At 35.2% G+C, this 13,904-nt stretch overlaps 1 protein-coding gene and 1 pseudogene across 1 annotated transcript in view; one reads left to right on the top strand and one right to left on the bottom strand.

Annotated features, from left to right (window-relative positions):
* STPG2 (sperm tail PG-rich repeat containing 2) overlaps positions 1–13,904 on the bottom strand; it is a gene marked incomplete at its 3' end in the record, with an annotated part of 232,443 nt that overhangs the window by 14,329 nt on the left and 204,210 nt on the right. The gene's annotated exons all lie outside the window — the stretch shown is intronic.
* LOC109392928 (heterogeneous nuclear ribonucleoprotein A1-like) lies at positions 11,299–12,257 on the top strand (annotated as a pseudogene).

The following is a 13,904-nucleotide window of genomic DNA, read 5'->3' on the forward strand; positions in this document are numbered from 1 at the left end:
GAGAGAGAGAGAGAGAGAGAGAGAGAGAGAGAGAGAGAGATTTCTTGGGGCTAACTGAAGAAAGACAAAACAGTGCCTAACTTTAGATCTTAAAATTCTCATCTCATTTCAAGGACTTGTGCCCTTAGCTAATTTCTGGAAAGAAAGCACCTGCTATCAAGGTTCAGACGAAGCTATGTTGGACACTAGTAGACTATGGGGAAGAATATATGACTTTTGCTATCTCTCAAAGTTGAAGAATAAAATAGAACTGGTGTCACCACAGTTCCTTTTATTTTGTTGAAGCTACCTGGATGGGTGATTTAGTTGTAATTTCAAGAGTTACATTAATTTTGACAACCATTATGGAAATAGAAATGTGTTAAAGGTATTAGATAAGTCCATGTGATAATGCTGTGCCTCTGCAGACTCTGACATTTTGAGGAGGAGCTCTTTTCTCTCCTACACATTCAGGAGTTTTAAACACTAAACAAGGTGAGTGAGGTGGACTGGAACTAGCCCACAGATGCGAGATTGAATCCAGGCTGCCTGTAACGTCCTAAACCCTCTTAAGGAGCATGATTAGAGGCAATGTAGGTAAAAGGCCACAAGAAAATTACTAAAGAAACCAGACAAGGCCAATTAAATCTATCACAAGCATCTAGAAACACAGCCTTCATAAAATAAATTCATTTTAAAGTGGCTTTTGTTTTAAGCACGGATTGAAAGAAAAATAATAAGAAAAGCTACCCAACTTTAAAAAAGTTTTATTTTCCTTTTTCTTTTTTTCAGGTATGTACTCAAGTACAAAAAGCTAAGAACTACATTTTAGCTGTATTATGAACAATAGTCATTTTATTAGATTTATGTTGCCCAAAGGGTTAGTTTATTATCCTTCAAACCTAGTATTGTGCATTTGTACAGTAGTTGCTTTTAAATATTATCAGAGTGAATGAAGGAATGAGATCAGATTAAAAACTCTCAATTCCAAGCTTTGGAGAAATATTTACATCTTGACTACTGTCTCATTTATATAGATTTCCTCTTATTTACACAACCAAAAAAATCTAAATTTTATATTATGATTGTGGAAGGCTATGATAAACCAAAGGTATGATCATTTGTTTCCAAATTTCTCAGAGCTTGAATCTCCTATTAATAGCTGATCTTTCATTTTATATTCTGGAGGGCTAGTCTGTAGAAACTGAAGTTAAAGAAAATTCTCCTGTTGTATCTTCTGTTTAAGGTGCTAATTCATTTAGCATCTTGGTGTTATAGGGGATACAAAAAGGATTATTAATCGAGTTCTACCTCATGGAAATTCCAGTAGAGTGCAAAGGGAAATAAGACAAATGTATCTATGCATATATTACAAGATAGACTAAGACTAGTACCATTAGTACCGTGGGGCTTTAAAAGAGTGAGAGATTTAATTTGGTTGGCAGAGTCAGAAAATGCTTCACAAAAGAAGACATTTAAGATATGTTGAGAAAATGAGTGGATTTTTGCTAAACAGGTATGAGCTATTCCTAGGTGAAGGAAACAGCATAGTCAAATCTTTACAAAGCAAAACATAAGGCATGGTTTGGGAATTGAATAGTATAATTCTATTAGATGTATAATACGGAATAGTATAATTCTACTATTTGATATAGTAGATGAACAGAATAAAGGAGAGGATGAAGAATAGAGAAGATATAACTGGAATGGGAAGTCTGGGGATGCACTACATAAGCTGAATGAAGCCTTTGCATTTATATAATAGTTGATAATAAACCACAAAATGCTGTTGAGCTTGGGAATAGTAAGGCCGGAGCTGTGTTTTAGGATATGCTTAAACTTCTGAGATTACGGTATTCTTAATTTTTTTCTCTTTCTAAAACATTATTTCCTATAGAATAAATTTGATGGTTTATCCATACTACTCAGAATATGTAATATGTACTATTCTAAGAAGTATAGAATAACTTGTAAAGGATAAGCCCATAGGTAATTATTGTGTGGCCTTATCTTACTACCACATGCTCTTTGTTGGGGGATAGAGAAGAGGAATGATAGTATCTTATTATTATGAATACTATATTTCCACAAATATATTTTTTTAATTTTATTAAACATTTACAAAATAGTTCAATTTTCATTTCAATAATAGTTTTGATTATTTGAGCTGATAATTACTACATTCAAAAAATTAAAACAAATTATAGGTTGAAATGGAAGACTCCGGTAAATTTCTTTTTCTTCTTTACCCTCTGTTTTTCACATAAAAGAGAAATACATTGCTTTTAAAACTGCCAATGAGATTTCTTAATTACGCTAAGTTGACACTTTCAGAAATAGCTCCTTATAAAATCGTCTATTCAATCAATCTAAAAAGAAGTCACCAGTGGTTTAAGATGAGGTTTAAGAAATGTGCCATAATATGGTATAATTCATGGATTTTTATTGATACTTCAAAATTAGGGCCACGCCCAGAACTCCTTTCAGTCAAATTTAAGTCATACTTATCTTCTCTTTCAGAGCCTATTGCACAAAATAAGAATAAAATTGTATAGAAACATGTCCTTAATTGGTCCAATAAATCAAACTCACATCTGTGAAAAGCAATTATGGCATATTTAACTTTATTCTATTTTAAATCAATCTATAAAATTATGTGTTCCTCTCTGTACAAAAGATATTTTAAAAAACTAAAGGTATTTTTTCCTCTTTATTTTTCCTCTTAGTCTATTATTTCATGAAATCATCTCATATATTCACAAGTCTGTTAAACTATGTTACAATTATAAAACATCATAGCTTGATACATCTCATTAAACATTTTTATTAAAGATCTTTACTAAAATTAATTCCTTCATAAATAAAGTGTCAGAAAAGCTGTTGTCTTAATATCTATGGGAAAACATAATGTATTCTACTAGAATTTAGCAAAACCCTGGATGAATAAAACAGTCTTACATTGATTTATATGAGACAATGTTGTTCAATGAACCTAGATTAAAATCAGTTAAGAAAACTTGGGGAAAGCACATATTATATATGCATATGATTTTATCTTTACAAAATATTTCTCTGAGTCAATTAAACAGCTGTTCAGAGTAACAAAATGAATGTTCTCAAAATTACATTGCAATTTAATACTTGTTTGAAAATATAAAGAGTTAATCTTAACATCTGGATTTCTAATTTTCTATATAGATGTAGTATGAGAAGTTGACAGTCATTTGAGCTAATTTATCTTTGGGGCTTAAGAACCTCATCTTTTTCTCTAAAAGTTCTTGGATGCTCCAATTGCCCATTTCTATGTAATATTATAACCTTTACATCAAGTTTAGTTTTCTTTATACAGATGGTCATTTGATAATGATAGATGAAGTGTGGCTGAATAAACTGTTAAGAAATGGACATACTCATGAGAATTCTAGACTGTACCATAACTTTACCGTTAAGCCTTCAATATATTCTGTTACATTGTACAGAAATAAACCTGTATCAACTTGTATCTCTAGCTTACTAAATTAAAGGACACCATAATAAAAGTTTAAAAACAAAGCTATATATATATATTGGCTAGAATGATAATCATACTTAAATCCATAGATTTTAAAGCTAAAACACAGAGCCCCAATATTTGAAATGCAAAGTCTTTATTGCCCACCCTGGCTCCAGCAACCCAAGCCAGAAGCATGTGTTGCCAACTCCACAGCTGCCTGCCACGGAGCGGAGTTCAGGGGTTGGGTAGTCACTACTGGGGTTGTGTAGTCACTACTGCACTGAAAGATGAAGTGGACAGACATTAACAGCAATTTACCAGCCAAGCTTTCCCCTGGTGCTGAGGTGTTCAAATAGACATCAGGGTTCTAAACAGGCACTTCGGTTTCTACCTGTACAACTGTTTTCTAGATGGAGAGACAGATTCCTGGTGCTTCCTTCATTACTTTCCCTGACTTCGCTCCTCATCAAATGGGTTCTTAATTCACAAATTTATTAGCTAGCCCAGACTTCTCTCCCAATTCCCAGACTCTGATATCTAATTTCCACCTCTGTGGACTCGTCATGCTGCCACTCGATCAAACCATTTCCGTCTGATGTATGCCGTCTCCCGCTCCTAAATGACCATTTCACAACATCTCTCTTCCCTATTGCCCGATAAACCTTCCCTGTCGGCCAATTACAGTACTTTCTACCTCAAAGAAAATTAAAGCAATCAGAGGAGATTTCCACAGACCCCCCCCCATTACCAATTGCCCAGCTCCTGTCATCTGCACGTTCATCCTACCCTGCCGTCTGTTAACACAGATCCACACTCACGGCCATGAAAGCCAGGAGGTGAGAATCATTGAGGCCATTTTAAAAATCTACTTACCACATTCTTTGTGACACAAGAATATCCTGTGGCTAGTTTTGCTGACCATAATTTTGGAAACACCACTCTTGGTGAATGGGTGAGTGAGAGTAGTTAGGTCAAATTAAGAAGAAAAAAAAAAGTTAATTCAAGATTTCTGCTTACCTTCATACTTCAAAAAATTCTGTGTGGCAAGCTTTGGGGAGAAAGAGTACACTTTTTCACTTTTGTGATTTTCATTTATCTAACAACTACCAAATAAGTGTGAGTCTTTACCTATAGTTTCTCAAGTATAAAATATTTTTAAAATCTTGCAGAGAATGGTATGCCATGTCTATTAGTTACTCAAGTATGTCCTCTAACAATATACTATAACTGCAATCAGACTGTAATATAGAAAACCCTGAAAAATATTCACCTGAATTACTGGTACATGGAAAGCAACATAATAGTGTAGAGAGGGAAAACGGTGCTCGTGTTGCATGCTCTAGCATTCTCTTCTATTGTCAGGATTTATCAATATCTGCTCTAGAACGGAGTTATCTTGATTTGCTCTGACATAAGCCCATTTCCCACAGACATACTACATTTCCTTTTCCCTAGTGGTATAAATATTGTCGATTACCTTAAAAAAAAGCCATGTTTTATATTGCCTTCATTTCTCTTCATCTTTATTTGATGTTTAAAAAAATATTTGGTTCTCAAGAATAGACTGGCACTGTATGTGTATCTAAATTTGACCAATATTTTCTTAAATGAAGAGATCAGCTAAGCCTTTATATTAATTTATATTTACTGGGTTCCCTGAATATGCTGCAGAGCAGTCAAATGCTCTCGCTAAGCTTATATTCTTAGAAAATGATCCTCTATGAAAGACGTGTCAAATCCATTCTATTTTTATGGGTTTCTATCTTTTTTCATGCCATGTTCTTTGATTTCAAATGTTAAAATTCCTTGCATAAGTCTTAGGAAACAGAGCCCAGTGAGTTATGTTCTAAAAATATAAAATAACTATTCGTGACACCTAGAATAAGATTCACAAAAACAATGAAAAACCTTGACCATCACATGGTTGGCCCTTCAAATTTGTGGCTCTTGTTAGACCGAGCAACATTGCCTGAGTATATTGCTGATTATTTCTAATCAGAATTTTTCTTCTTCTCTCTCCTCTGTTCTTTTCTCTCTTCCTCTGTTTTTTTTTATTATTATTTTATCTCTCTCTTCCATACCTTCCTCTCTCCCCACAAGAGTTTTTTCAAATCTTCCCACCTCTTGAAGGACGTGAATGAATCACTCAATGACAATTTGTGCCTTGGCATGTTGTGATGTTTTAAAATTGAAAGATCACAAGATGGACAAAATTGTTAAAAGTGCAAGCAATTTATTCCCTCTTACATTCTTTATAGGTTGTGCCAATTCCCCGTGCCTTTCAGAAAACGATTTTGCCTCTTATTTTGAGGAGAAATTAGTGTCTCTGAGGAGGAAATCCCTCAATTCCTTGTTTCTTCCTCTCATTCCAAGAAGCATTGGAGCATTTCTTCTTTTTCTCCTAAAATAAAATTTTTTACTATTTTTTTTAAGTCAAAGCCCTATCTGCTGTTTTTATTACAATCTCAAGAATTGTTCACATGGTCAAAAGCAGTTCTTTGAATACAATCTGATGTGGGGTTTTTTGTTTGTTTGTTTTTTTAATTAAAATTTATTGGAGCAATCCCTCTCCTGGGTATATACACCAAAAATCTGAAAACATTTATCCGTAAAGATATATGTGTTCTGATGTTCATTGCTGCTTCATTTTATGGAGCATTTCTACTATTTCTATTTTCCTCTTTTTAATTTCTGAAGGAAACTGAGAGCAGAACATCAGAAAAAAGTTAAAAATAGTTTTTATCTGGTTACATTTTTATGTGCTCATCACATTGCTTCCGTTTCCTATTATCCCATCCTCCTTGCTATAGTAAGGGGCTCGAAAATAATCAAGGCAGCAGCTACCACTGTTGATTGTAACCCAAACCAATCATTTGTAAGAGCCACTATAAGATGCAACCTACCACTTAGAGGCCCCTTGACTTTTCTCTCAGCAGTGAAAACACCAGGTGAAAGATGTGAGAAACCTGAATTCACAGATATTTTCTTTATTTCCACGGACTACAGCCATCTCACATGTAGTATCCATGAAGTTGAAAACTTGGTACTGGTCGTTTATTATAATTCAAGAGCATCCCTTCATTATTTCATCCTTTCATCTTTTGGTCATAACAAAAACCCTTTGAAAATGCCTCCCTGACCTACCTACGAAATGAAGTTAATTATATCACAAGCAGCTCTTCTCCTAATTAAACTTACTCCAAACACAAGTGCACTTTTCTCATTTTATTATCATTAACACTAGGATGAGGTGCTCTAGTTGGCAATTAGGTTAATATTCTGCTTCATGAGATTGACTCTCAACTGCAATAGGGGCTCAACTCAGGTTTGTGGTGATAAGAAAGTAAACATTTTGCAAAGTCAGTCCCTCTTGAAATATTATTTACAACATTCAACACCTTCCAGAATTCAGAGTTAACACTTTCTATATTTACTCCTAAACTAAATATGTATATATAATATATATATATATGTATACATATATATATATATACACACAATGCAAATCATTAGATCTCCTTCTGATTAATATTAATAACACTTTACGTATGATGAAACTAAAACCTCCACTAGCTCAAAAGGTATCAAGTTTCAAAACAAATGCATTTATGCATTATTAGTGGTCAGTTCATTCTATTTCTGTACAGTGTGTTTTCCTTATAATATTTTTGTACATATTTAATAGGGGTGTAGATAGGAGTCAACAGGTTGAGTAAGTTGTGTGGTTACCATCTGTGACTATATCATTGGCCTTATACTGGCTCCAATTTATTATATAAAGTTAAGAGCAAGACACCTCATTTCTCTGACAATTACCTTCAATGAAGAAAAAAATCTGCATTACAAAGTTGTTGGTAAATATTGCTAATGAGATGAACTGTAAACATTTAAATAATTTTAATTAAAATTGTTAGCTATTATTTTCATACATCATTTGAACATGTCAGTCTAGGCTTTAGGGGTTCTGAATTACTGGCCTTCAGTCTTTTTAATGAGAATTAAAATGATACAAAGAGGTGGTGGCAGGTATTTCAGAAAAAATGATTTTAGGAGGCCATTTGTGTGAGAAGAGAGAAACCCTACATGGTGATTTGCAAGGAAAATGTAAAAAAAAACAAAACAAAAAAAAAAACAGGGAGAGATAAAAGAGCCTATTAGAAAATGAAAGATATTTGGCTCTGGCATTCTAGACAGGAAAGGGATGAAAACCCCAATAAATTAAAGAAACAATAAAATTTTAGATTTAAAAACAAATAATGAATTTAGCAAGATGACAGAAAGCTGGACCTACTAGGGAGGACATTGCAAAAGACTTTGGGAAAATGCATGTGTAATATTTACGTTTAAATTGCTTGCTGATGAGAAAGACAAAATACACTGGACAATTAAGGATATATTTTATTCAGGTTACTGCATAAAATATGTCATTAATGAGAAACATATCAAGGCAAAGGAAGGGGGCCTGAAGTTCTAGAGAGGAAGGAAAATGAGAGTCATCACAAGCCTTGCAGGTGTCCCAAGACAGGATAAACATTGGTCTTTTTATATCAGAGGACGAGGAGGTTCTTTGCCATTAGCCTTTACTTGGAACACAAAATGGGGGGGGGCATTTCTTAATCTCCATTGCTTTCCCATATTACAGGGCTCAGAAAAAAGGGGGGTTAATATTATCATCATTCTCTGAAAAAAAATTCTGCTTCTATCTTTAGTGCAGTCGACTGTATGATACTTTGGGGTAACTAAAGGAAAGAGTTGAATTCTGTATTTCAGATTAATGGAATTGAGGCAGGGAAAAAAAATGCAGGTAGTGAGATATAAAGCAGAGATCACGGATTGACCAAAAGGAGGAAATTAAAATAAAAGGTGGTCGGAAAGAATGTAAGTCATCAAGAATCTTGAGCATTATTGAGTGGTTAGGGTGCTATATAAGGGGCTGGATTTTTCAAGTATGTTAAAAGGAAGATTGGAGGATTTAGTGTTTCCCAGGTAGTTAATATTTAGGCAATTCACATAAAACAAGAAAAATCAGGCACCCATGATAACCTCTGAAGGATGATGTAGAGAGGACTTAAGCTTGAAACAGTAGATTGAACTACAGAGTTTTCAAAATTTCTTCCAAATTTTTGAGTCAACAATTCTATGGTTAATATATTAGGAATGGGAACAAAAGAGAATCAGAAAGAAAACATAACGCTAAGCATGTAAAGATGGTCATATCAGAAAAAAAGATACTCTAACCCAGGTTCCTCAAGATCTCTGTATGTACTTCATTAGCAAGGGTGAGTGTATTAATTTCCTATTGCTGCGGTAACAGACTACTGCAACCATACTGGCTTAAAATAATGAAAATGTATTGTTTTACAGCTCTGGAAGTCAGAAATCCAAAAACAGCTCTCCCTGGGCTAAAATTCACGTATCTATAGGACCGCATTCCTTTCTGGTAGCTGTAGGGGAGAATCCATTTTCTTGCTTTTTCCAGCTTCTAGATATTGCCCATACTCCTTGGTTTATGACCCCTTCAAGCCAGCAATGGCAGCTTGGGTCTCACAATGTATCACTTTGATTCTCCTGCTTCCCTCTTTCACCTATAAAGTGCCTTGTGATTACACTGATCCCCCTCAAAAAAATCTAGGATAATCTCCCCATCTCAAAATCATTTGGCTATCAATTTGTAACCTTAACTATCGCTGCCATGTACTATGGGTTGAATTGTGCCACCCAAAAATATATGTTAAAGTTCTAACTCCCAGTACCTCGGAATGTGACCTAATTTGAAAATAGAGTTGTTGCAGATTAGTTAAAATGAGCTCATGTCGGAGTAGTACAAACTCTTAATCCAATATGACTGGTGTTCTTATAATAAAATGAGACAAGCATACAGAGGGAAGATAGCCATGTAACCGTGTAGGCAGAGGTTGGAGGTATGCATCTACAAGCAAAGGCATGCCAAGGACTGCCAGCAAGCAGCAGATGCTAGGAGAGGCAATGAAGAATTCTCTACTGGCTTCAAAGGGAGCATGGCCCCCTGCCGACATCTTTATGGAAACTTCTTGCCTGCAGACCTGTAGGACAACACATTTCTGTTGTTTTAAGGCAGGCAGTTTGTGGTATTTTGTTATGGCAGCCCAAGCAAACTAATACATGCTGTAACAAACATGTTCACAGGTTCTGAGAATTAGGAGACAGACATTATTAGGGGGTGGGAGGGGCGCGGGGGCATTATTCCAACTTTACAGTCAGTGGCAAAAATGATAAAAAATAGAAGACATTTGCCCTCTAATTAAGAAAGAACAAGATAAATCTATTTTTAAAGAAATGGAAATGATGGTCTTTTTTTTTTCCTTCTAATTTATATAGTACCCTGAGGCTTTTATCTTCCTGGAACTTCTATTAAGATTTCTGGATCATTTAGCAAAAATTTTAAACCACTGCTTTTTTTACTGATTTTACTATTAAGTGAATTAAGTGCTTACCTATATCAAGCTACTTTAAGTTTAGCTTAGGAAAAGACACAGTTTATATAAGAAATGTGTAGCCAAAGTATAGACCAGGCACTATGACAGAGCCTAAGTAGACGGGCGGGGGAGTATCTGTGCCAGCTCAGTGTCCTTGAGTTTTAAAAAAAAAGGAAAAAAAAACCAAAACAGTTTCTACTCTCAGTTTCAAAAAATTATTTTTTAATTTATTGGGGTAAGAACAGTTAACATGAGATCTACTCTCTTAACAAATTTTAGGGGTGCAATGCATTATTGTTGACGGCAAATACAATGCTGTATAGATCTCTAGAGCTTATGCATCTCACTTAGCTAAAACTTTACTCCATTGATTAGTGACTCCTTATTTCACTTCCCCCAGTCTCTGGAAACCACCATTCCACTTGTCTTCTATGAATTTGACTATACAAGATGCCTCATATAAGTGAAAACATAGAGTGTTTGTCTTTTTGTGACTGGTTTATTTCACTTAGCATGATGTCCTCAAGTTTCATCGTGTTGTCTCATATTGCAGAATTTCCTTCTTCTTTAAGGCTGAATAGTATTCCGCTACATGTATACACCACATTTTCTTTATCCATTCATCTCGATGGAAAGTTAGGCTGTTTCCAGATCTTGGCTATTGTGAATAGTTCTGTAATGAACATGGGAGCACCCAGATCTCTTTGAGATTCTGATTTCAATTTTTTGGAAACAGTTAAGAAGTAGAATTGCTGAGTTATAAGGTAGTTGTATTTTTAATTTTCTGAAGAACTTCCATATTGTTTTTCATAGCGATTATACCATTTTGCATTGAAATCAACAGTATGCAAAGGTTCCAATTTCTTCACATCCTCACCAACACCTTTTGTTTTTTGATAATAGCCAGACTTACAGGTATAAGGTGATATCTAATTGTGGTTTTGATTTTCATTCCCTGGTGACTAGTAACACAGATGATTTTTTCATATACCCATTGGCCAATGTATGTCTTCTTTGGAGCAATGTCTATTCAAGTCCTTAGGCCCATTTTTAACTGAGTACTAGGCGATTTTTTTTTTTTGCTATTTTTGTTCCTTATATATCTGGAGATTAATCTCTTATCCTATATATGGCTTTTCTCCCAGTCGTAGATTGCCTTTCCACTCTGTTTTCTTTGCTACGCAGAACAATATTTTAAAGACAAATTTAAATCTGTATTAAGTGCAGCTAGCGTCTAACAACACTCTTAGGGGTGGCAGAATTTCCTTTCTTTTTCTTACTTTGAAAGAAATATATATTTCCAGGCTTTTTGTCAGTGGACGCCGCTGAGTAAGCATCATTAAAATCTCCCCCCCCCCGCCCTTAGTTGTCATGTCTAAGTCAGACTCTCCCAAAGAGCCTGAACAGCTGTGGAAGCCCTTCATTGGAGATTTGAGCTTTGAAACAACCAAAGACGGTCTGAGAAGACATTTTGAGCAATGGGGACTGCTCACAGGCACTGTGGTGATGACAGACCCAAACACCAAGCACTCCGGAGGTTTTGGGTTTGTCACCTATGCCACTGTGGAGGAGGTGAACGCAACCTCAAAGGCAAGGCCACACAAGGTGGATGGAAGTTGTGGAACCAAAGAGGGCTGTCTCAAGAGATGATTCTCAAAGACCTGGTGCCCACTTTACTGTGAGAAAGATTTTTGTTGGTGGTATTAAAGAAGACACTGAAGAACATCACCTGAGAGATAATTTTGAACAATGTGGGAAAACTGAACTGACTGAAATCATGACTGACCGAGGCAATGGCAAGAAGAGAGGCTCTGCTTTTGTAACCTTTGATGACCAAGACTCTGTAGACAAACTGTCATTCAGAAATACCATGCTGTGAATGTCCACAACTGTGAAGTAAGGAAAGCCCTGCCTAACCAGGAAATGGCAAGTGCTTCATCCAGCCAAAGAGGTCGAAGTGATTCTGGAAACTTCGGTGGTGGTTGAGGAGGTGATTTTGGTGGCAATGACAACTTTGGTTGTGGAGGAAACTTCAGCAGTTGAGGTGGCTTTGGTGGCCACTGCAGTGGTGGAGGCTATGGTGGCAGTGGGAATGGCTATAATGGATTTGGTAATGATGGAAGCAATTTTGGAGGTGGCAGAAGCTACAATGATTTTGGCAATTACAACCATCAATCTTCAAATTTTGGATCCATGAAGGAGGAAACTTTGGAGGCAGAAGCTCTGGTCCTTATGGTGGTAGAGGCCAATCCTTTGCCAAACCACAAAACCAAGGTGGCTATGGCGGTTCCAGCAGCATCAGCAGCTATGGCAGTTGCAGGAGGTTTTGATTACTGTCAGGAAACAAAGCTTACTTAGCAGGAGAGGAGAGCCAGAGAAGTGACAGGGAAGCTACAGGTTACAACAGATTTGTGAGCCCAGCCAAGCACAGTAGTGGCAGGGTCTAGCTGCTACAAAGAAGACATGTATTAGACAATACTCATGTGTATGGGCAAAGAAAGAAAACTGTATTTGTGACTGATTGTATAACAGGTTATTTTAGTTTCTGTTCTGTGGAAAGTGTAAAGCATTCCAACAAAGGGTTTTCATGTAGATTTTTTTTTTGCACCCATGCTCTTGATTGCTAAATGTAACAGTCTGATCATAACACTGAATAAATGTGTCTTTAAAAAAAATCTTTCCAAAGACCTCTTAACCCAACCGAAACAAAATGACTCTTCACATTTTTTTCATTGTCAGATTTATCTTTCTCCTTCTTAATAGAGTAGGATTAACACATTTGTCTTTTGAGATAAGCACATTGGATGATGTTCCCTAGTGACCAATCTTTATAGGAACATTAGGTTCAGACCTATTCTGCCCATACAACTAGTAGCTGATAATAGAAAGGACAGGAGAATATGAATTGGTACAGCTGAAAAATGAGAGCTTTTGGCCTAATAGAAAGCTTTTTCCATATGAAAAGGATCTCATTTGCCTTATAGATGGGCAATCCATTAATAAATATGCACACATACTTCAATTATGAGGAACATGTAGCTAAAATGCCTCAGGGAAAAAAATAGAGAGAGAAAATTTCATTTTGCAACAGCAATGGAAAAGAAAATCAAAGCTATTGCCTCTCTCCTACTTAAAAAATATTTTACATTAAATTCAAGACTAAATACATACTAAGTTTTACAAATTAAAAACAAAAAATGCCTCAAGACAAAAACAAAACAAAACAAAAAAAGTGTCACTCAAAAACTCCTCAATTTCTTGTGAAGTATTTTCAGTTCCTTAGCTATCATTATCAGGTTATAAAAGATATTATTCTTAAAATCATATGGCTAAAAAAGAATAATGCATTCTAGTTTTTGCATAAATGTTAATATATGTTTTCTCACATAGCCAAAGCGTCCTGATTAAATCTTGCAAATATTCTCTCAATTTTGACTCTCAGAAGATTTAACTGTAAATATAATAATCAATGTTGTATTTTCAAAAAAATTGGACACAAATCTTAATACTAAAAAATAATAAGAACCCTTTACTCCAAGAATGCTATAAAGACCAGCATAAATAGTGTTAATTAATTACATAGTATATAGGTGATAAGTGATAAATTTAAACATACTGCCCTAACTCCTGAACCTTGGATTTTGGAAAACAAGAGATTAATCATACAAAGGTAGGCTAAAATACTATAAAACAAAAGATTATTTAAATCTAAGGGGAAGGATTTTAAAATAATTTTTTTAGTATATTGATATGTCAATGCTATACATTTCTATTACATAGTTTATTAGATTCCAGGACAAACTTTATTAGCTGGCATGTAACTGAGGACAAACATAGGACCTAAAAGTAGATGACCAAATGTCCCAGCTTGACCAGGACAGTCTTACTTTATTTATGCCTGCTCTCTGAAATCATTAACATAGGGCTGGCTGAATGGCTCATTTGGTTAAGAGCTCGCTCAAGAGTTTGAGCTCTGA

This window comes from Hipposideros armiger, unplaced genomic scaffold (genome assembly GCF_001890085.2).
Source record: "Hipposideros armiger isolate ML-2016 unplaced genomic scaffold, ASM189008v1 scaffold_357, whole genome shotgun sequence".
Lineage (NCBI taxonomy): Eukaryota > Metazoa > Chordata > Mammalia > Chiroptera > Hipposideridae > Hipposideros > Hipposideros armiger.